The sequence below is a fragment of the Rhinoderma darwinii genome, unplaced genomic scaffold (assembly GCF_050947455.1).
Source record: "Rhinoderma darwinii isolate aRhiDar2 unplaced genomic scaffold, aRhiDar2.hap1 Scaffold_518, whole genome shotgun sequence".
Taxonomy (NCBI): domain Eukaryota; kingdom Metazoa; phylum Chordata; class Amphibia; order Anura; family Rhinodermatidae; genus Rhinoderma; species Rhinoderma darwinii.
Window position 1 is genome coordinate 104,989 of NW_027464066.1, and position 22,649 is coordinate 127,637.

Here is a 22,649-nt window from a genome sequence, read left to right on the forward strand (position 1 = left end):
GATTTTAGTAAACACATAAGGAAAGGGTGCACCGGTCCTGGAAATACTGCAATACCAGGTCAATGCGTGGAGTGGACAGAGCAAGCTCTATTTCCATCTCCCTGTTCTAAAAATCCATTTAATATATGGTCCCCAGATAGGGGACGTATCAGATATTAAACTGATAAGAACAGATACTACACTTGATCTTAGCCAAAAGGCAGAGAAGCGATAACCCGAACGTGCCGCGCGTTTTGCTTCTTTTGCTTGCACCACAATGCAGTGCTGAAAGAGGAGGAATCGACATAAAAACGCCTTCCTGGCAACGCCCAAATGCCCTCCTGCCGTGCAAACACTGGCAGCAGCAGCAGCAGCAGCAGCAGTAAGTGCATGCCCACTGCCACCCCTTCTCCTTTCACACCTTGTATCAGCTTTAATCCAGTCCAGTGCTGCCTGCTGAGCAGCACTGACCAACACTGCCTGGGCCCAGGCTTTTATCTCTGAGGCCCCATTATGATGTCAGAAAGCTGGCTCTGGCTCCTGAGGTCTCCACTATGACACGTGCAAAGTTCCGTCTGAACTTTATATAAGACGGTGCGGCTCAGTCAGTCACTCAGTGTTGCCTGAGAGGGCAACACTGCAACAGCCGGCCCCCAGGCTGTCTTTTTTTTGCACAGCTAGTTGCCTCCAGGAGGCCACAAGAGGGAGACAAGGGACTGCAAAATGGAAAATAGGCATCCACCAACTTTACAGACAACTTGTTCTCCTTGCTCCTACAACCTCCATCCTTGCACAGTTTGTTATTCTTCCAGGTAACATAGTAACAAATCCAAAATGCTGCTCTCTTTGTAGGCAAGCAAGGGTTTGTTGCAACTGCAATTCTTACTTCTTCTTGAAATGTAGGGACCACAGTACATTCCATCACATCCATCTAGTGTACACAGGTAGGTCCATTGTGACGGGCGGGCGGGCGGGCGGGCTGGCTGCTTTAATAGCTGTTTGCTGTTCCCCTACTCCACTCCACTATTTGACTATGGTGCTGCATCAATCAGTGGCTGGCTCAGGTGCAGCTCTTTAACCTACCTAGGAGGGAGGGCGGAGAGAAGACAAGGAAGGTGAATGAGCTGTTCCAATGTGAAATGCCGGAAACACAGAAACACAGACGACACAAAACAAGAGGTGGCAATGTATTAATTAATTGCATTTAATAAATTAGCTCATTATCACACATGACTGTACAAATGCATTGTCCAACAGGTGTTGAAATAATGGGATTAAAAGGGGAGATCCCATCCGAAAGACAAAAACAATGGCAAACACAAAAAGCACTTTTGGAATCTGATTTTAGTAAACACATAAGGAAAGGGTGCACCGGTCCTGGAAATACTGCAATACCAGGTCAATGCGTGGAGTGGACAGAGCAAGCTCTATTTCCATCTCCCTGTTCTAAAAATCCATTTAATATATGGTCCCCAGATAGGGGACGTATCAGATATTAAACTGATAAGAACAGATACTACACTTGATCTTAGCCAAAAGGCCGAGAAGCGATAACCCGAACGTGCCGCGCGTTTTGCTTCTTTTGCTTGCACCACAATGCAGTGCTGAAAGAGGAGGAATCGACATAAAAACGCCTTCCTGGCAACGCCCAAATGCCCTCCTGCCGTGCAAACACTGGCAGCAGCAGCAGCAGCAGTAAGTGCATGCCCACTGCCACCCCTTCTCCTTTCACACCTTGTATCAGCTTTAATCCAGTCCAGTGCTGCCTGCTGAGCAGCACTGACCAACACTGCCTGGGCCCAGGCTTTTATCTCTGAGGCCCCATTATGATGTCAGAAAGCTGGCTCTGGCTCCTGAGGTCTCCACTATGACACGTGCAAAGTTCCGTCTGAACTTTATATAAGACGGTGCGGCTCAGTCAGTCACTCAGTGTTGCCTGAGAGGGCAACACTGCAACAGCCGGCCCCCAGGCTGTCTTTTTTTTGCACAGCTAGTTGCCTCCAGGAGGCCACAAGAGGGAGACAAGGGACTGCAAAATGGAAAATAGGCATCCACCAACTTTACAGACAACTTGTTCTCCTTGCTCCTACAACCTCCATCCTTGCACAGTTTGTTATTCTTCCAGGTAACATAGTAACAAATCCAAATTGCTGCTCTCTTTGTAGGCAAGCAAGGGTTTGTTGCAACTGCAATTCTTACTTCTTCTTGAAATGTAGGGACCACAGTACATTCCATCACATCCATCTAGTGTACACAGGTAGGTCCATTGTGACGGGCGGGCGGGCGGGCGGGCTGGCTGCTTTAATGGCTGTTTGCTGTTCCCCTACTCCACTCCACTATTTGACTATGGTGCTGCATCAATCAGTGGCTGGCTCAGTTGCAGCTCTTTAACCTACCTAGAAGGGAGGGCGGAGAGAAGACAAGGAAGGTGAATGAGCTGTTCCAATGTGAAATGCCGGAAACACAGAAACACAGACGACACAAAACAAGAGGTGGCAATGTATTAATTAATTGCATTTAATAAATTAGCTCATTATCACACATGACTGTACAAATGCATTGTCCAACAGGTGTTGAAATAATGGGATTAAAAGGGGAGATCCCATCCGAAAGACAAAAACAATGGCAAACACAAAAAGCACTTTTGGAATCTGATTTTAGTAAACACATAAGGAAAGGGTGCACCGGTCCTGGAAACACTGCAATACCAGGTCAATGCGTGGAGTGGACAGAGCAAGCTCTATTTCCATCTCCCTGTTCTAAAAATCCATTTAATATATGGTCCCCAGATAGGGGACGTATCAGATATTAAACTGATAAGAACAGATACTACACTTGATCTTAGCCAAAAGGCCGAGAAGCGATAACCGAACGTGCCGCGCATTTTGCTTCTTTTGCTTGCACCACAATGCAGTGCTGAAAGAGGAGGAATCGACATAAAAACGCCTTCCTGGCAACGCCCAAATGCCCTCCTGCCGTGCACACACTGGCAGCAGCAGCAGCAGTAAGTGCATGCCCACTGCCACCCCTTCTCCTTTCACACCTTGTATCAGCTTTAATCCAGTCCAGTGCTGCCTGCTGAGCAGCACTGACCAACACTGCCTGGGCCCAGGCTTTTATCTCTGAGGCCCCATTATGATGTCAGAAAGCTGGCTCTGGCTCCTGAGGTCTCCACTATGACACGTGCAAAGTTCCGTCTGAACTTTATATAAGACGGTGCGGCTCAGTCAGTCACTCAGTGTTGCCTGAGAGGGCAACACTGCAACAGCCGGCCCCCAGGCTGTCTTTTTTTTGCACAGCTAGTTGCCTCCAGGAGGCCACAAGAGGGAGACAAGGAACTGCAAAATGGAAAATAGGCATCCACCAACTTTACAGACAACTTGTTCTCCTTGCTCCTACAACCTCCATCCTTGCACAGTTTGTTATTCTTCCAGGTAACATAGTAACAAATCCAAATTGCTGCTCTCTTTGTAGGCAAGCAAGGGTTTGTTGCAACTGCAATTCTTACTTCTTCTTGAAATGTAGGGACCACAGTACATTCCATCACATCCATCTAGTGTACACAGGTAGGTCCATTGTGACGGGCGGGGGCGGGCGGGCGGGCTGGCTGGCTGCTTTAATGGCTGTTTGCTGTTCCCCTACTCCACTCCACTATTTGACTATGGTGCTGCATCAATCAGTGGCTGGCTCAGGTGCAGCTCTTTAACCTACCTAGGAGGGAGGGCGGAGAGAAGACAAGGAAGGTGAAAGAGCTGTTCCAATGTGAAATGCCGGAAACACAGAAACACAGACGACACAAAACAAGAGGTGGCAATGTATTAATTAATTGCATTTAATAAATTAGCTCATTATCACACATGACTGTACAAATGCATTGTCCAACAGGTGTTGAAATAATGGGATTAAAAGGGGAGATCCCATCCGAAAGACAAAAACAATGGCAAACACAAAAAGCACTTTTGGAATCTGATTTTAGTAAACACATAAGGAAAGGGTGCACCGGTCCTGGAAATACTGCAATACCAGGTCAATGCGTGGAGTGGACAGAGCAAGCTCTATTTCCATCTCTCTGTTCTAAAAATCCATTTAATATATGGTCCCCAGATAGGGGACGTATCAGATATTAAACTGATAAGAACAGATACTACACTTGATCTTAGCCAAAAGGCCGAGAAGCGATAACCCGAACGTGCCGCGCGTTTTGCTTCTTTTGCTTGCACCACAATGCAGTGCTGAAAGAGGAGGAATCGACATAAAAACGCCTTCCTGGCAACGCCCAAATGCCCTCCTGCCGTGCAAACACTGGCAGCAGCAGCAGCAGCAGCAGTAAGTGCATGCCCACTGCCACCCCTTCTCCTTTCACACCTTGTATCAGCTTTAATCCAGTCCAGTGCTGCCTGCTGAGCAGCACTGACCAACACTGCCTGGGCCCAGGCTTTTATCTCTGAGGCCCCATTATGATGTCAGAAAGCTGGCTCTGGCTCCTGAGGTCTCCACTATGACACGTGCAAAGTTCCGTCTGAACTTTATATAAGACGGTGCGGCTCAGTCAGTCACTCAGTGTTGCCTGAGAGGGCAACACTGCAACAGCCGGCCCCCAGGCTGTCTTTTTTTTGCACAGCTAGTTGCCTCCAGGAGGCCACAAGAGGGAGACAAGGAACTGCAAAATGGAAAATAGGCATCCACCAACTTTACAGACAACTTGTTCTCCTTGCTCCTACAACCTCCATCCTTGCACAGTTTGTTATTCTTCCAGGTAACATAGTAACAAATCCAAATTGCTGCTCTCTTTGTAGGCAAGCAAGGGTTTGTTGCAACTGCAATTCTTACTTCTTCTTGAAATGTAGGGACCACAGTACATTCCATCACATCCATCTAGTGTACACAGGTAGGTCCATTGTGACGGGCGGGGGCGGGCGGGCGGGCTGGCTGGCTGCTTTAATGGCTGTTTGCTGTTCCCCTACTCCACTCCACTATTTGACTATGGTGCTGCATCAATCAGTGGCTGGCTCAGGTGCAGCTCTTTAACCTACCTAGGAGGGAGGGCGGAGAGAAGACAAGGAAGGTGAAAGAGCTGTTCCAATGTGAAATGCCGGAAACACAGAAACACAGACGACACAAAACAAGAGGTGGCAATGTATTAATTAATTGCATTTAATAAATTAGCTCATTATCACACATGACTGTACAAATGCATTGTCCAACAGGTGTTGAAATAATGGGATTAAAAGGGGAGATCCCATCCGAAAGACAAAAACAATGGCAAACACAAAAAGCACTTTTGGAATCTGATTTTAGTAAACACATAAGGAAAGGGTGCACCGGTCCTGGAAATACTGCAATACCAGGTCAATGCGTGGAGTGGACAGAGCAAGCTCTATTTCCATCTCTCTGTTCTAAAAATCCATTTAATATATGGTCCCCAGATAGGGGACGTATCAGATATTAAACTGATAAGAACAGATACTACACTTGATCTTAGCCAAAAGGCCGAGAAGCGATAACCCGAACGTGCCGCGCGTTTTGCTTCTTTTGCTTGCACCACAATGCAGTGCTGAAAGAGGAGGAATCGACATAAAAACGCCTTCCTGGCAACGCCCAAATGCCCTCCTGCCGTGCAAACACTGGCAGCAGCAGCAGCAGCAGCAGTAAGTGCATGCCCACTGCCACCCCTTCTCCTTTCACACCTTGTATCAGCTTTAATCCAGTCCAGTGCTGCCTGCTGAGCAGCACTGACCAACACTGCCTGGGCCCAGGCTTTTATCTCTGAGGCCCCATTATGATGTCAGAAAGCTGGCTCTGGCTCCTGAGGTCTCCACTATGACACGTGCAAAGTTCCGTCTGAACTTTATATAAGACGGTGCGGCTCAGTCAGTCACTCAGTGTTGCCTGAGAGGGCAACACTGCAACAGCCGGCCCCCAGGCTGTCTTTTTTTTGCACAGCTAGTTGCCTCCAGGAGGCCACAAGAGGGAGACAAGGGACTGCAAAATGGAAAATAGGCATCCACCAACTTTACAGACAACTTGTTCTCCTTGCCCCTACAACCTCCATCCTTGCACAGTTTGTTATTCTTCCAGGTAACAAGTAACAAATCCAAATTGCTGCTCTCTTTGTAGGCAAGCAAGGGTTTGTTGCAACTGCAATTCTTACTTCTTCTTGAAATGTAGGGACCACAGTACATTCCATCACATCCATCTAGTGTACACAGGTAGGTCCATTGTGACGGGCGGGCGGGCGGGCGGGCGGGCTGGCTGGCTGCTTTAATGGCTGTTTGCTGTTCCCCTACTCCACTCCACTATTTGACTATGGTGCTGCATCAATCAGTGGCTGGCTCAGGTGCAGCTCTTTAACCTACCTAGGAGGGAGGGCGGAGAGAAGACAAGGAAGGTGAATGAGCTGTTCCAATGTGAAATGCCGGAAACACAGAAACACAGACGACACAAAACAAGAGGTGGCAATGTATTAATTAATTGCATTTAATAAATTAGCTCATTATCACACATGACTGTACAAATGCATTGTCCAACAGGTGTTGAAATAATGGGATTAAAAGGGGAGATCCCATCCGAAAGACAAAAACAATGGCAAACACAAAAAGCACTTTTGGAATCTGATTTTAGTAAACACATAAGGAAAGGGTGCACCGGTCCTGGAAATACTGCAATACCAGGTCAATGCGTGGAGTGGACAGAGCAAGCTCTATTTCCATCTCCCTGTTCTAAAAATCCATTTAATATATGGTCCCCAGATAGGGGACGTATCAGATATTAAACTGATAAGAACAGATACTACACTTGATCTTAGCCAAAAGGCCGAGAAGCGATAACCCGAACGTGCCGCGCGTTTTGCTTCTTTTGCTTGCACCACAATGCAGTGCTGAAAGAGGAGGAATCGACATAAAAACGCCTTCCTGGCAACGCCCAAATGCCCTCCTGCCGTGCAAACACTGGCAGCAGCAGCAGCAGCAGCAGCAGCAGCAGCAGTAAGTGCATGCCCACTGCCACCCCTTCTCCTTTCACACCTTGTATCAGCTTTAATCCAGTCCAGTGCTGCCTGCTGAGCAGCACTGACCAACACTGCCTGGGCCCAGGCTTTTATCTCTGAGGCCCCATTATGATGTCAGAAAGCTGGCTCTGGCTCCTGAGGTCTCCACTATGACACGTGCAAAGTTCCGTCTGAACTTTATATAAAACGGTGCGGCTCAGTCAGTCACTCAGTGTTGCCTGAGAGGGCAACACTGCAACAGCCGGCCCCCAGGCTGTCTTTTTTTTGCACAGCTAGTTGCCTCCAGGAGGCCACAAGAGGGAGACAAGGGACTGCAAAATGGAAAATAGGCATCCACCAACTTTACAGACAACTTGTTCTCCTTGCTCCTACAACCTCCATCCTTGCACAGTTTGTTATTCTTCCAGGTAACATAGTAACAAATCCAAATTGCTGCTCTCTTTGTAGGCAAGCAAGGGTTTGTTGCAACTGCAATTCTTACTTCTTCTTGAAATGTAGGGACCACAGTACATTCCATCACATCCATCTAGTGTACACAGGTAGGTCCATTGTGACGGGCGGGCGGGCGGGCGGGCGGGCGGGCTGGCTGCTTTAATGGCTGTTTGCTGTTCCCCTACTCCACTCCACTATTTGACTATGGTGCTGCATCAATCAGTGGCTGGCTCAGGTGCAGCTCTTTAACCTACCTAGGAGGGAGGGCGGAGAGAAGACAAGGAAGGTGAATGAGCTGTTCCAATGTGAAATGCCGGAAACACAGAAACACAGACGACACAAAACAAGAGGTGTCAATGTATTAATTAATTGCATTTAATAAATTAGCTCATTATCACACATGACTGTACAAATGCATTGTCCAACAGGTGTTGAAATAATGGGATTAAAAGGGGAGATCCCATCCGAAAGACAAAAACAATGGCAAACACAAAAAGCACTTTTGGAATCTGATTTTAGTAAACACATAAGGAAAGGGTGCACCGGTCCTGGAAATACTGCAATACCAGGTCAATGCGTGGAGTGGACAGAGCAAGCTCTATTTCCATCTCCCTGTTCTAAAAATCCATTTAATATATGGTCCCCAGATAGGGGACGTATCAGATATTAAACTGATAAGAACAGATACTACACGGGGGGGCGGAGCTAGCCGCTGACTGGAATGGCGGTGTAGTGCACTTTCTCCCGCTTCAGCAATAGCATTACAACGGCTCACAGCGGCATAAGACCTGCTACGGAAGTTTTACTTACCGGAACAGATTCCTGATACAGCCGACATCGATGTGGAATATGACCAGGAGACGACAGGTCAAAGCGGAACCCAAAAAACTCCCGGATTACTTCTCTGCGACGAGCCGGTCACAAGATGGCGCCGACTCACTGTCTGTGCCGGACGCGCGGCAACATCACAAGCAGCTATCGGCTGCACCAGGTCAGTCTGCAGAGGGGGAAACACAGGGCAGGATGGAAGAAGTGTCAGGCCCCGGTAAACGAGGAGCGACGGGATCGGGCCCATCCTCGCCCAACAGTAAAGGCCCTGCTTTTAAAAAAGCGCTCTTCCCTCACAGCTTGCCATCACAAGATACTCTCCTCACGGCTTCTGATATGTCTGGATTGTCTGAGATTTCAGATGATGCTCCCCTGACCACTGCAGTCATGAAGGGGTTAATGCATACATTGCAGACTTCCATTTCTGGAGTGCTGGATCGGATACTGGCACAAATTCACACGACGGTGGATGACCTAGGATACCGCACGGATCATCTAGAACGCAGCATGGGAGACCATGCCAAGGCTCACAATGATCTTATCGACGCACATGCTGAGTTTAAGGATGAGGTGAGATGGCTAAAAGACAAGCTCATGGATCAAGAAGGTAGGTCGAGGAGAAATAATCTAAAAATCAGAGGGATCCCTGAAGAAATCTCACCCTCTGAATTACCCAATTTTCTGCAGACCATGTTTAAAGCCTTGGTTCCAATGTTTGCTCCACTGGATATAACTTTGGACAGATCACACAGAATTCCTAAATCTAGGGCTGCTCCGGAAAACGTTCCTAGAGATGTTCTCTCGAGGGTACACTTTTACCAAGCCAAAGATCGTATCCTTCAGGAGTCCAGAAAGTTGGGGAAACTCCCATCCCCATATGCTCATATTTCAATATACCCGGATCTGTCAGCTTCCACCTTGATGCTAAGAAAGCAGTTTCACCCGATCACTTTGGCTCTTAGGGAGCAGAATCTGAGATATAAGTGGGGTTTCCCGGTCAAGTTAGTGGTTTCTAGGAATGGTTCCACACATGTGATTCATACTCCTTCTGATGGGATTGATTTGCTACGCAAGTGGAACATTCCCGTCCAGGCTTTGGGAACGGGGTCAGCTAACAAGCCACCGAGACGTCTTCATCCGGAATGGGAATTGGCACAGGGACACTCTGCCACCTGATTTTTCTGCTGGTAGTATGGTCAAGAAGAGGCTGGACGCAGCTGCAGGCTTAAGGGAAGCCGACATGACCGTCCTGGTAGGGAAAGGGTTAAGGTTACGAGGTGAGGGAAAGTTCAAGGAGCTGAAGGAGGGACGGGGAGGAGTTAAGGGGGGCGGGGGGGGCCGTTGCTGCGCTTCCCGCTGTTTCTCGGCATTGAGCCGGAAGCAGCGGGAGGAGTAACACACAGTAAGCTAAGCTCCCCGTTGCCCGGTTTTTTAGTGATGGCAGAGGCCCTGATTTTAGAGCGGCTGCGCGCCGCTGCTGTGCACCACGGTCCCGGATGGCTGGAGGAGACCGTGGCTGCATTAACGCGGATCCCGGACGCCGTTTCGCCACGTCGGGCACGGCGTTCGGGGTCAGTTGCAAGGGACAGGCTCCCCTCCCCCGGCCCCCCTACGAGCATGGCTATGGCGGCGGGGGGGGAGTCGGCAACAACCGCTCCTGCGCTGGGCAGGCAGAGAGCGGTGGCAGGGGTGACGGCGATGCAGGCTGTGTCGACCCGTCCCTCTCGGCGGTCCCGACCTCCAGAGCGCCTTAGTCCGTAGGTAGTCCCGCGGACACGGCGTCGCAGAGGGAGCCCGATCCCGGACGCTGCAGGCCAGGCAGCTGGGAGGACCGCCCCTTCCCAGGCCCTGCGTCCTGGCAGGAATCCCAGGCCGCGACGGGGTCCGGCGGTAAGCAGGGAGTCGCAGGCTGGGCTCCCTGTCACCCCTCCCCCATCAGATGGAAGAGTTGGAGAACAAGGTACGGCCGCCCCGCATGGTGATGTTCCGGCCAGGGGGCAGGCTTCGTCAGGATCGTCTAGACGGACGACTAGGTCTGCAGCGACGTCGAGGCAACGGGTCCGGTCGGAAGTCTGGGTCCCGGCGGTCGGGCGGCAGGTTGCCGGCCCATCGGTCAGCGCGTCCTCATCCCCTTTCCGAAGATGTCGTTGGGAGGGACAGTCGTCGGCGAGAGAAGAACTGGAGGAAGGTGAACTGGACGTCTATCGTCGAGGTCAGGATGGTCCGGCTGATGGGAACACAGCGCCTGTGCAGCCCGGTGAGTGTATAACTCCATTATTGTCTTATCCAGCGATTTTTATGTCGGGTGTCGGCGGGGGGGCTGCTAGCATAGCATCGGGGGCCGGTAGTGGCGCGGGCGGACGCGACGGAGCGGGTTTGGCAGATTTAGTGGGTTGCTTACGGGAGCTGGTGGGGCGCCTGGATAGGGCCGCGGCGCCGGTAGTAACGGAAGTGTCCCCTGCGGTAGTTTGGGAAGGCCCCAGGGACGTGGGATCGTTGCAGGCGCGTCCTGTGGTGGCGGTTAGAGAGGCGGTCGCGGTGTCGGTGCAGACTGAGGCACAGAAGGACGGCGATCGAGTGCGCATGGACGATCGTGCTCGGGGGGAGGTGTATGTTTGTTTTGAGGGTCCGTTGGGGGCGCATTTAAAGCAGGAGGTGCGTGATCGGATCTGGAAAGATGAATATGTTGAAATTTTTTCTCTCTTGCCGCTGGCTAAATTCAATTTGGATAAGAGCAAGCGGGATGAGAGTAAAAAGGACGAGGAGGAACGGCGGCGGTATAGGCTTATCCCGCAGACGTTCGTTAATTGGTCGCAGGCGTTCGCCATATTGGCTAGTGTGATAGGGGAAAAGGCGCCGGAAAATTGTTCGGCGTTATTTTGTTATTTTGATGCTATCGGGGAGGCTCATAGGGCGTATGGGGGCCAGGCGTGGCTGCGATATGATGAGCAATTCCGTCAGCGGAAGGCGGTTCGGCCGGCGATTCGGTGGGACCAGAAGGATATTGCTCTCTGGTTACGGGTTACGGCTCCGGTTAGGCAGCCCTTTCCCGGGAGCGGTGGCCAGGGAGGCCAGTCTAGTCAGAGTGGACCAAGCGGCAGGGGGAAAGGCGGGGTTTTGCTGGCAATTCAATGAAGGCCAGTGCAAGTTTGGGGCCACGTGCAAGTTCAAGCACGTGTGCTCCGAGTGTAATGGGGCATCACACGGGGCGGCAAAATGTCTGCGGAAAAAGAGGTCCGGGAACCAGCACGGGGCTGGTCAAGGGGGTGTCGCCGGTGAGGGTGGAAAGGATGGCCCCTTATCTAAATGAGTATCCGGATAGGGCGGCAGCTAAGTTGCTTTATGAAGGGTTTAGTGTTGGTTTTGTTATTCCTCCGCCTCCTTATGAGGTTCCGGTTACGCGGAGAAATTTAAAATCGGCTTACTTGCATGCGGAAGTCGTGTCGGAAAAGTTGTTAAAAGAAGTTTCGTTGGGGCGCATGTCGGGGCCATTTGTGGAGTCGCCGGTGAAAGATTTAGTTGTGTCCCCTTTGGGTATTGTCCCTAAACGCGAGCCCGGAAAGTTTCGTTTGATTCAACATTTATCGTATCCCAAAGGTTCGTCGGTAAATGACGGGATTGATCACGAGTTGTGTTCCGTAGTTTATACCTCATTCGATAAGGCGGTGGGGTTAGTGCGGGCTGCGGGCCCTGGGGCGCTGCTAGCAAAAACTGACATCGAGGCGGCGTTCAGGTTGTTGCCGGTCCATCCAGAAAGCCAACGGCTGTTGGGTTGTTTTTGGAATGGGGCCTTTTACGTGGATCGGTGCCTTCCGATGGGGTGTTCTCTTTCTTGTGCATACTTCGAGGCGTTTAGTAGCTTCGTGGAGTGGGTAACGAGGGGAGTATCCGGGGTCGATTCGTTGATCCATTACTTAGATGATTTTTTGTGCGTTGGCCCGGGGGGTTCGCCGGTTTGCGGTAACTTGCTTCATGCCCTGCAGAAGGTGGCGAGGGATTTTGGGATCCCTTTGGCGCCGAAAAAAACGGAGGGCCCGGTAGCGACGATTTGTTTCTTGGGAATCGAAATTGACTCGGTGGCAATGGAGTGTCGGCTCCCGGCGGATAAGTTGGGGGCTTTGAGGCTGGAGGTGCGACGGGCTTGTAGAAGGAAGAAAATGTCGCTGAGGGAGCTTCAGTCGCTGCTGGGGAAGTTGAATTTCGCCTGCCGGATTATGCCGATGGGGAGGGTGTTTGGTAGAAGGTTGGCGGCGGCAACTGCGGGAGTGCGGGCGCCGCATCATTTTGTGAGGCTCAAGGAGGAGCACCGAGCTGATCTTCAGGTTTGGGATGACTTCTTGGGCCAGTACAATGGTCGCTCGCTATGGATGGCCCCAGCGCAGGATACGAGTGATCTGAATATTTTCACGGATGCGGCTGGGGCGGGTGGCTTTGGAGCTTACGGGGGAGGTCCGTGGTGCGCAGGTCAATGGCCGGCTAGCTGGGTGTCCAGTGGATTGACGCGGAATCTGGCCCTGCTCGAGCTGTTTCCCATCGTGGTGGCGGCTACCATTTGGGGGGACAGGCTCAGGGATAAGAAGGTCCGTTTTTACTGCGACAACATGGGGGTGGTGCTTGCCATTAATAACATTACGGCGTCCTCTCCTCCGGTAGTTCAATTGTTGCGACATTTAGTGTTGGTGTGTTTGTCGTTGAACGCGTGGGTGGTGGCGGTGCATGTCCCGGGTGTACGGAATTGTGTTGCTGATGCTCTTTCTCGCTCGTAGTGGGACCGGTTTCGGCAATTGGCCCCGGGAGCGGAACGTCTCGGTTTGGCTTGTCCGGATCATCTATGGTATCTGGTATCGGTCCCGTAGAGCAGCTGTTACAAAGGTCTTTGGCGCGCACGACGTGGAGGGCTTATGCTGCTTGTTGGAGGCAGTGGGAGGAGTGGGTAAGAGAGTTGGGTGATGTCAATACGGATAGAGACAGGTTGGTGGCACTTTTGTATTGGTTAGGGGATGCCTGGGAGGGGGGGTTTTCAGTAGCGAAGGTGAACCGGTTTATATCCGCGGTGGCGTTTGGGCTTAAGTTGCGGGGCTTGCGGGATGTATCGAAGGAATTTCTGGTATCGCAGGCTTTGAAGGGGTTGCGCAGAGGTAGGGTGGAGGCGGATAGTAGAAGGCCGGTGTCGTTTGCTTTGCTGGGCTTGTTGGGCGGTTCATTGGCATCGGTATGTCGTTCTTCAGATGAAATGGATTTGTTTCGGTTGGCTTTCTCGTTGGCGTTCTTCGGAGCATTTAGAATAGGTGAGTTGGTGTCGCCAAGTACTAAACAGGCAGGGGGGCTGAGATCTGGGGAGGTGAGCCTTTTTGCAGATCGGTTGGAGGTATGGTTGCGTAGATCAAAAACTGACCAATTAGGGAAGGGAAAACTGATAGTTTTGTTCGCTCTCCCGGGGTCGGTCATGTGCCCAGTAGAGTGCATGCGGGGTTTTACAAAAAACAGGGGGTCTCCAGATTTGCCTTTGTTACGTCATGTGGACGGGTCGTTCTTGTCCAGGTTTCAGTTTGGAGCTGTTTTTAAAAAATGTTTGACGGCGGTGGGGGTTGCGGCAGGCTCATATTCATCTCATTCCTTCCGGATTGGCGCAGCAACGGAAGCAGGGCGCTGGGGGTTGGATGATGAGGGGGTGAGGCGTATTGGTCGTTGGGAGTCTAAAAGGTTTAAGTCCTATGTCCGCCCCCATATGTTGTAATTTTGTTGTTTATGCTTGCAAATGTTATATGGTGGTGCCTAACTGTGTTTTCCGTTTCAGATTCGCCTCCTTGTCTGGTGTGGTTGATGGGTCATTCGTACGTGCACTGGGGGGCTTTGAGGGCGGACGTCCGCCCGGATGGTCGCCAATTGCGCATTCCGCGACAGGATGCGGTTGTGCATTGGCTGGGGTTTAGAGGTATGTCGTGGAACAGGGTGTTGGCGGAATTCCAGACATATGTGCGGCTTGATAGGGTTCCGGAGGTTTTAGTGTTGCACGTGGGTGGGAATGACTTAGGAGTCCGCCCTTTTCGTGAGTTGGTGCGGGATATAAAACATGATTTGTTGTGTTTGTGGGTATCTTATCCCAAGTTGGTGGTAGTGTGGTCGGACATAGTCCCAAGGAAGCATTGGCGGTTAGCTAGATCGGTGGAGAGAGTCAATAAGGCTCGGATAAAAGTTAACCGGGCGGTGTCCCGTTTTGTGGCGAAGAACGGGGGCATTTGCGTGAGGCATAGGGATTTGGAGTCAGGATTGGGGAATTTCTGGAGGAGTGACGGGGTTCATCTGACCGAGGTTGGCATTGATATTTGGAGCTTGGCTATAGCAGAAGGCATAGAAAGGGCGGAGGTGGTGTGGAGGAACTCACAGGCTTAAGGTGGTCAAGGCCTGTTTCGCGGTGGCGGGGGGAGTCCTTGAGGCCAGTCAGTACAAAATGGTGGGGGGGTCGCATCGGGGGTATGCGTCCCCCAAAAAAGGTACATGGTTGAAGACTTCATCGGGTGTTATCCCTTTGAAGTGGTCTTCTGGTAGAAGGTATGTCACTTGAAGGCTTCATCGGGTGTTATCCCTTTGAAGTGGACTTCTAGTGGTCGGTATATCACTTGAGGGCTTCATCGGGTGTTATCCCCTTGAAGTGGACTTCTAGTGGTTGGAGCCATCTGCAGAGGTGAACGGTGCTTCCGAGCTGGTTTACGGCTGGAGGTAATTAGTGGTTTGCAGATGGCTAATTCGGTGTGTTCTTGAAAGGAACATCTGAAGGGGCTTCAAGGACTTCCTCTGCTCGGGTTAATGTTAACGTTTAATTGTTATTTATGATTCTGACCCATGTTGGGTCATGTGAATTATTAGGAGGAATTCTCTGGTGGATTCCTAACTAGTTATCCGAATGTTTCGGATTTAAATTGTTTTTATAAAACTGTGAAATTAATAAACGGCTGCTGTGGCCATTTCACATCCAACCTCGGTGTCATGTGTCGTTACTAAATGGGGGTGGGGGATAGTATGGTTTAAGGTTAACACACGACTCTACCTAGGCAGGTCATGCAATAATGCTATTTGTTGTGGTTACCTTTATTCTCTCTCCCCCACGGAGGTCTGTACGGCGCAGTGTAGGCGCCATGTTTTTCTGTTTTGCACTGTTCTTATGTTAATATTTCTGTATTTAGTAATGTGGTACTGTACATTTCATGGTCCGCAAGATCCTATATCTTTGTTTCGAATTCATGATTCTTACCCAGTCAGACATAATAAGTTCTTTTATGCTGCCTCATGCCGATTAATATATCCTCTTTAAATGTAAAGGGGCTCAACAGCCCTTTTAAAAGGAGACAGATGTGGAAGGAAGCCTTGTCTCTTCGCAATGATGTTTTCTTTGCTCAGGAGACCCACTTCTCCTCCCTTCATCCACCGAAATGTACGCATTTTAGATTTCCCCATATATTTCAACCATCTCATTCCAGTAAAACCAAAGGTGTTTTGATTGCGATAAAGGACTCGGTTGCCTTTCAAATGCATCAGGTCATGTTAGATCCACAAGGTAGATTTGTGATACTCATATGCGACATAAACAATATTACCTTTACGTTTGTTAACATCTATCTCCCTAATTCACATCAGCTTAAGGCCTTTCATAAGATCCTCCGAAAGGTAAATAAGGTGAAGAAGGGGTTGTTGATTATAGGAGGGGATTTTAATGAAGTCATGCATCCCTCAATTGATTCCTCAAATGCCCATAGACCCCACTCCAATTTACACCACACAGTACACCTAGAAGAGCTTTATGATGTGTGGCGCTGTCAACATGGGAATGAGCGCGACTTTACATACTTTTCTGCGCCACACAAAGTATACTCTCGTATTGATATGTTTCTGGTGAGTAAATCTGGTCTTCAATGCATCTCCACATCCACTATTGGGGACATATCATGGTCAGATCATGCTCCCATATCTATAAAGGTCATAGACCAATTACCAACACCCCCTTTCTCTTCATGGAGACTGAATGATCTAGTATTAGAACATCCTCTCACAAAAGATTTGATGGATACACACGTCCAAACATACTTTGAAATTAATGCCCCTTCCTCAGCCAATTGCTTTTCTTTATGGAATGCCCATAAGGCATATATGAGGGGGATGGGAATTCAGGCTGCCTCCAGATTAAAAAAAGATAAGGAAAAAACTACTAAGGATATCCTCACTCAGTTACACAATCTAGAATCCCTTAATAAATCTAAAGTGACTCCGGACACTTCGCAAAAAATCAAAGTTCTTAGGGACCAATTGCAGGCAGTGCTGATGTCTGGACATATGGCCTTATTTAAAAAATTACAATTCGGATTTTATCTTCATGGTAATAGACCAGGAGCACTTTTAGCTAAAATGCTCAAAAAGAAAAGTGCTAAACAGAGAACAGCATTTTTGATGGACAAAAATGGCAATAAAATTACTCACCCTCAAGAAATTAGTGATCAATTCCGGAATTTCTATCATAATTTGTATAACCTTAAAGAAGATAAAACCACCTATCAACCTTCAGTTTCGGACATTAATAACTTCCTGAGTGGTCTGAACCTTCCTTCCCTGTCTGTAGAGGACAGTATTCAATTACAATCCCCCTTTACGATACTTGAAGTGTCACAAGCTATTAAAAGTTTAAAGCCAGGCAAAGCCCCAGGCCCAGATGGGTTTACTAATCAGTACTATAAAAGATATGACACGACTCTAGCTCCATACTTAGTTAAAGTGTTTACTGAAGCTGCAGGGTTGGGGTCCTTTCCGCAAGAAATGCTTGCTGCCACAGTAGTTACTTTGCCGAAACCTGGGAAAACGCCTGACTCTCCTGCTAACTTTCGCCCAATATCTCTTTTGAATACTGATGTTAAAATTTATGCTAAAATATTGGCTGGTCGGTTAGATACATTACTTCCTGAATTGATACATGAAGACCAGGTGGGATTTATAGCCGGAAGGCAGGCACCGGATGGCACCAGAAGGCTGATAAATCTGGTTCATTGGGCGAAGACCCGTCGAGTGCCTTCCGTGCTTCTTGCTTTGGATGCGGAGAAGGCATTCGATCGGGTCCATTGGGGTTACCTGGAGGCTGTTTTGAGCAAATTTGGATTTGATGGGTGGATAAAATCCGCTATTATGGCACTGTACTCAAATCCGTCAGCTAGAGTATTGGCCTCTGGGTTTATGTCTGCATCATTTTCTATTTCCAATGGCACACGTCAGGGGTGCCCGTTATCACCCCTGATCTTTGCAATGGTTATGGAACCTGTAGCTATGTCTATTAGGCAGAACCCAGCCATCACTGGTATTACGATTGGCTCCCTTCAACATAAGATAGGGTTATATGCCGATGATGTCATCCTCACACTCTCTAATCCTTTAATGTCCCTATCGGAAGTGCAACACACCTTAGATTCATTTGGGAAAGTGGCTTACTACAAAATTAATGCTAGTAAATCGCATTTGTTAGAGGTGGGAATATCGGAGCAAGTTAGGAATAAAATCCGTAACTCCTTCCCTTTCCAATGGAACTCATTAAAAATTTCGTACCTGGGTATACAACTCACTAACTCAACGAATCTCCTATTCAAACATAATTTTGCTCCTCTCTTAACCAGTATTCCCCAACTGCTATCTACATATAGCGGAGTTTGTACTTCCTGGGCGGGGAAAATAGCAATCATTAAAATGATGGTTTTGCCGATTATTTTGTACAAGTTACGTGCACTGACAATCCCTCTTCCTAGTTCTTTTGTGAGGAGTCTCCAAAGAATACTTAATAATTTCATATGGGCGCACAAAAAGCCTAGAGTAAGGATGCATACACTATTTCGACACTGGAGACAGGGGGGTATGGGAATGCCAGATGTCCAAAAGTATTATTGGGCAGTCTCACTAGACCAACTAAAGTATTGGTGTGCACGTCTCCCCTCAAAGAGGTGGATACATATTGAACAGGTAATGGTAGGTCCACCGCTTATTTCATTGCTAGGGGTTGGTTCACATTCTTCTCCAAATACTTATAATTGCGTGTCCCCCACTGTTGCGACCTCTCTGAAAATATGGAAAAATTACGCCAACAGGCTTCCTCCCTTGGCCCTCACTTCACTTAAAAATTTGCCCTTACGATATTTACTTACCTTTTTACCTGAGATATCGTTGGATAGCTGGATAAATTCAGGGATCTCTCATATCCACTTGTTATTTAATGGCCGCACATTACTAGCCTTTACAGAATTAGTAAAGACTTATGGTATCTCCAATAGAGACTTCTACAAATATTTATGTATAAGACACTTATTTACATCTTTAGACGTCAGTGCTTCAGTATTCCCCTCCATGGCCCGCCAGCAATATTTTGACCCTGAAAATAGGAAACAGGGTATCTCGAAATTTTATGGAAATATGTGTGAGCACCTCCTTCCCAACATACCTTCTTATTGCGCTAAATGGGAGGAAGATTTTAACTCTTCCTTTTCTCTGATGGAATGGCAGAAAGCCTTCGCATGGACCAAAAAAATTTCTAAGGGGGTTAAACATTGGGAAGCTTCCCAAAAACTGTTGTTACGCTGGTACTTAACACCTTTAAATTTTGCGAAATCTGATAACTCTTACCCGGAGGTTTGTTGGAAGGGGTGTGGTTGCAAAGGGTCGTACTTTCACATGTGGTGGCAATGTCCGGAAGTCTATGCGTTCTGGGGACAGGTATTTGATATCATTTCTCAAATTTCGTCCTGTATGGTTACACCGGATCCGGCACTGGCCTTATGTTTTCTCAACATGCACAATATCCCAAGCTTCTCTCAAATGGTGTCCAGCCATATTATTATAGCGACACGTTTACTTTTAGCTAAATACTGGAAATTACCCAATCAATACTCCATTTCGGAATTGATCAACCAGGTTAATGTTTCCTATACCATGGAACGCATGTATGCTCTGAGATCTCATAGACTTCCCCACGTCCTTACATTATGGGAACCATGGATCAGATATCTGTCAACCTCTGCACAAGGAGCCCATTTGCTCCCTCTTATTTCAAAGGTCACTTGAGAAATGGGACAAGGCACAAATACTTAGAGTCCTTAAATTAGGTTACTAGTCTCATGCCAAGGGTATTATCATATGTTCATTTAATGTAAGATATGAATTATTGTATAAGTAATTTCAGTGGTATTGTGGTAACTCTTTGTTTGCATAGCTGTCTAACGGAGGAGACATGGGGTTGTTGGGTCACTTTACATTCATCTGTTTATATAATGTCATGGGACATGTGGTCCAATATATGCTATTACCATAAGTGTCTTATGGGTTTGGAGGTTCCTGCGTGGACCTAATGTGGATAAGGTCTGATTTATATAATTTTTTTCCTGTTGTTCCTATTTCTTTATTCTGTATTTCTGAAAAATTAATAAAAATTTAAAATTTAAAAAAAAAAAAAAAAAAAAAGAACAGGTACTACACTTGATCTTAGCCAAAAGGCCGAGAAGCGATAACCCGAACGTGCCGCGCGTTTTGCTTCTTTTGCTTGCACCACAATGCAGTGCTGAAAGAGGAGGAATCTACATAAAAACGCCTTCCTGGCAACGCCCAAATGCCCTCCTGCCGTGCAAACACTGGCAGCAGCAGCAGCAGCAGCAGCAGTAAGTGCATGCCCACTGCCACCCCTTCTCCTTTCACACCTTGTATCAGCTTTAATCCAGTCCAGTGCTGCCTGCTGAGCAGCACTGACCAACACTGCCTGGGCCCAGGCTTTTATCTCTGAGGCCCCATTATGATGTCAGAAAGCTGGCTCTGGCTCCTGAGGTCTCCACTATGACACGTGCAAAGTTCCGTCTGAACTTTATATAAGACGGTGCGGCTCAGTCAGTCACTCAGTGTTGCCTGAGAGGGCAACACTGCAACAGCCGGCCCCCAGGCTGTCTTTTTTTTGCACAGCTAGTTGCCTCCAGGAGGCCACAAGAGGGAGACAAGGAACTGCAAAATGGAAAATAGGCATCCACCAACTTTACAGACAACTTGTTCTCCTTGCTCCTACAACCTCCATCCTTGCACAGTTTGTTATTCTTCCAGGTAACATAGTAACAAATCCAAATTGCTGCTCTCTTTGTAGGCAAGCAAGGGTTTGTTGCAACTGCAATTCTTACTTCTTCTTGAAATGTAGGGACCACAGTACATTCCATCACATCCATCTAGTGTACACAGGTAGGTCCATTGTGACGGGCGGGCGGGCGGGCTGGCTGCTTTAATGGCTGTTTGCTGTTCCCCTACTCCACTCCACTATTTGACTATGGTGCTGCATCAATCAGTGGCTGGCTCAGGTGCAGCTCTTTAACCTACCTAGGAGGGAGGGCGGAGAGAAGACAAGGAAGGTGAATGAGCTGTTCCAATGTGAAATGCCGGAAACACAGAAACACAGACGACACAAAACAAGAGGTGGCAATGTATTAATTAATTGCATTTAATAAATTAGCTCATTATCACACATGACTGTACAAATGCATTGTCCAACAGGTGTTGAAATAATGGGATTAAAAGGGGAGATCCCATCCGAAAGACAAAAACAATGGCAAACACAAAAAGCACTTTTGGAATCTGATTTTAGTAAACACATAAGGAAAGGGTGCACCGGTCCTGGAAATACTGCAATACCAGGTCAATGCGTGGAGTGGACAGAGCAAGCTCTATTTCCATCTCCCTGTTCTAAAAATCCATTTAATATATGGTCCCCAGATAGGGGACGTATCAGATATTAAACTGATAAGAACAGATACTACACTTGATCTTAGCCAAAAGGCCGAGAAGCGATAACCCGAACGTGCCGCGCGTTTTGCTTCTTTTGCTTGCACCACAATGCAGTGCTGAAAGAGGAGGAATCGACATAAAAACGCCTTCCCGGCAACGCCCAAATGCCCTCCTGCCGTGCAAACACTGGCAGCAGCAGCAGCAGCAGCAGCAGTAAGTGTATGCCCACTGCCACCCCTTCTCCTTTCACACCTTGTATCAGCTTTAATCCAGTCCAGTGCTGCCTGCTGAGCAGCACTGACCAACACTGCCTGGGCCCAGGCTTTTATCTCTGAGGCCCCATTATGATGTCAGAAAGCTGGCTCTGGCTCCTGAGGTCTCCACTATGACACGTGCAAAGTTCCGTCTGAACTTTATATAAGACGGTGCGGCTCAGTCAGTCACCCAGTGTTGCCTGAGAGGGCAACACTGCAACAGCCGGCCCCCAGGCTGTCTTTTTTTTGCACAGCTAGTTGCCTCCAGGAGGCCACAAGAGGGAGACAAGGGACTGCAAAATGGAAAATAGGCATCCACCAACTTTACAGACAACTTGTTCTCCTTGCTCCTACAACCTCCATCCTTGCACAGTTTGTTATTCTTCCAGGTAACATAGTAACAAATCCAAATTGCTGCTCTCTTTGTAGGCAAGCAAGGGTTTGTTGCAACTGCAATTCTTACTTCTTCTTGAAATGTAGGGACCACAGTACATTCCATCACATCCATCTAGTGTACACAGGTAGGTCCATTGTGACGGGCGGGCTGGCTGCTTTAATGGCTGTTTGCTGTTCCCCTACTCCACTCCACTATTTGACTATGGTGCTGCATCAATCAGTGGCTGGCTCAGGTGCAGCTCTTTAACCTACCTAGGAGGGAGGGCGGAGAGAAGACAAGGAAGGTGAATGAGCTGTTCCAATGTGAAATGCCGGAAACACAGAAACACAGACGACACAAAACAAGAGGTGGCAATGTATTAATTAATTGCATTTAATAAATTAGCTCATTATCACACATGACTGTACAAATGCATTGTCCAACAGGTGTTGAAATAATGGGATTAAAAGGGGAGATCCCATCCGAAAGACAAAAACAATGGCAAACACAAAAAGCACTTTTGGAATCTGATTTTAGTAAACACATAAGGAAAGGGTGCACCGGTCCTGGAAATACTGCAATACCAGGTCAATGCGTGGAGTGGACAGAGCAAGCTCTATTTCCATCTCCCTGTTCTAAAAATCCATTTAATATATGGTCCCCAGATAGGGGACGTATCAGATATTAAACTGATAAGAACAGATACTACACTTGATCTTAGCCAAAAGGCCGAGAAGCGATAACCCGAACGTGCCGCGCGTTTTGCTTCTTTTGCTTGCACCACAATGCAGTGCTGAAAGAGGAGGAATCGACATAAAAACGCCTTCCTGGCAACGCCCAAATGCCCTCCTGCCGTGCAAACACTGGCAGCAGCAGCAGCAGCAGCAGCAGCAGCAGTAAGTGCATGCCCACTGCCACCCCTTCTCCTTTCACACCTTGTATCAGCTTTAATCCAGTCCAGTGCTGCCTGCTGAGCAGCACTGACCAACACTGCCTG

At 48.4% G+C, this 22,649-nt stretch overlaps 8 non-coding genes and 2 pseudogenes across 8 annotated transcripts; all 10 read right to left on the reverse strand.

The window, feature by feature from the left end:
• Nucleotides 1–21: 21 nt before the first annotated feature.
• LOC142721769 (U2 spliceosomal RNA) lies at nt 22–212 on the reverse strand. Its single transcript, XR_012874172.1, has one exon. It is a non-coding gene; the product is annotated as a U2 spliceosomal RNA (small nuclear RNA).
• A 1,128-nt stretch (nt 213–1,340) lies between these two features.
• LOC142721747 (U2 spliceosomal RNA) lies at nt 1,341–1,531 on the reverse strand. Its single transcript, XR_012874153.1, has one exon. It is a non-coding gene; the product is annotated as a U2 spliceosomal RNA (small nuclear RNA).
• A 1,122-nt stretch (nt 1,532–2,653) lies between these two features.
• LOC142721771 (U2 spliceosomal RNA) lies at nt 2,654–2,844 on the reverse strand. The gene has a single exon (XR_012874175.1). It is a non-coding gene; the product is annotated as a U2 spliceosomal RNA (small nuclear RNA).
• A 1,124-nt stretch (nt 2,845–3,968) lies between these two features.
• On the reverse strand, nt 3,969–4,159 carry LOC142721778 (U2 spliceosomal RNA). Its single transcript, XR_012874181.1, has one exon. It is a non-coding gene; the product is annotated as a U2 spliceosomal RNA (small nuclear RNA).
• Nucleotides 4,160–5,290: 1,131 nt separating this feature from the next.
• On the reverse strand, nt 5,291–5,481 carry LOC142721779 (U2 spliceosomal RNA). The gene has a single exon (XR_012874182.1). It is a non-coding gene; the product is annotated as a U2 spliceosomal RNA (small nuclear RNA).
• A 1,132-nt stretch (nt 5,482–6,613) lies between these two features.
• On the reverse strand, nt 6,614–6,804 carry LOC142721748 (U2 spliceosomal RNA). The gene has a single exon (XR_012874155.1). It is a non-coding gene; the product is annotated as a U2 spliceosomal RNA (small nuclear RNA).
• Nucleotides 6,805–7,949: 1,145 nt separating this feature from the next.
• Nucleotides 7,950–8,126, reverse strand: LOC142721785 (U2 spliceosomal RNA; annotated as a pseudogene).
• Nucleotides 8,127–19,591: 11,465 nt separating this feature from the next.
• LOC142721803 (U2 spliceosomal RNA) lies at nt 19,592–19,771 on the reverse strand (annotated as a pseudogene).
• A 1,124-nt stretch (nt 19,772–20,895) lies between these two features.
• LOC142721749 (U2 spliceosomal RNA) lies at nt 20,896–21,086 on the reverse strand. Its single transcript, XR_012874156.1, has one exon. It is a non-coding gene; the product is annotated as a U2 spliceosomal RNA (small nuclear RNA).
• A 1,116-nt stretch (nt 21,087–22,202) lies between these two features.
• Nucleotides 22,203–22,393, reverse strand: LOC142721750 (U2 spliceosomal RNA). Its single transcript, XR_012874157.1, has one exon. It is a non-coding gene; the product is annotated as a U2 spliceosomal RNA (small nuclear RNA).
• Nucleotides 22,394–22,649: the final 256 nt, after the last annotated feature.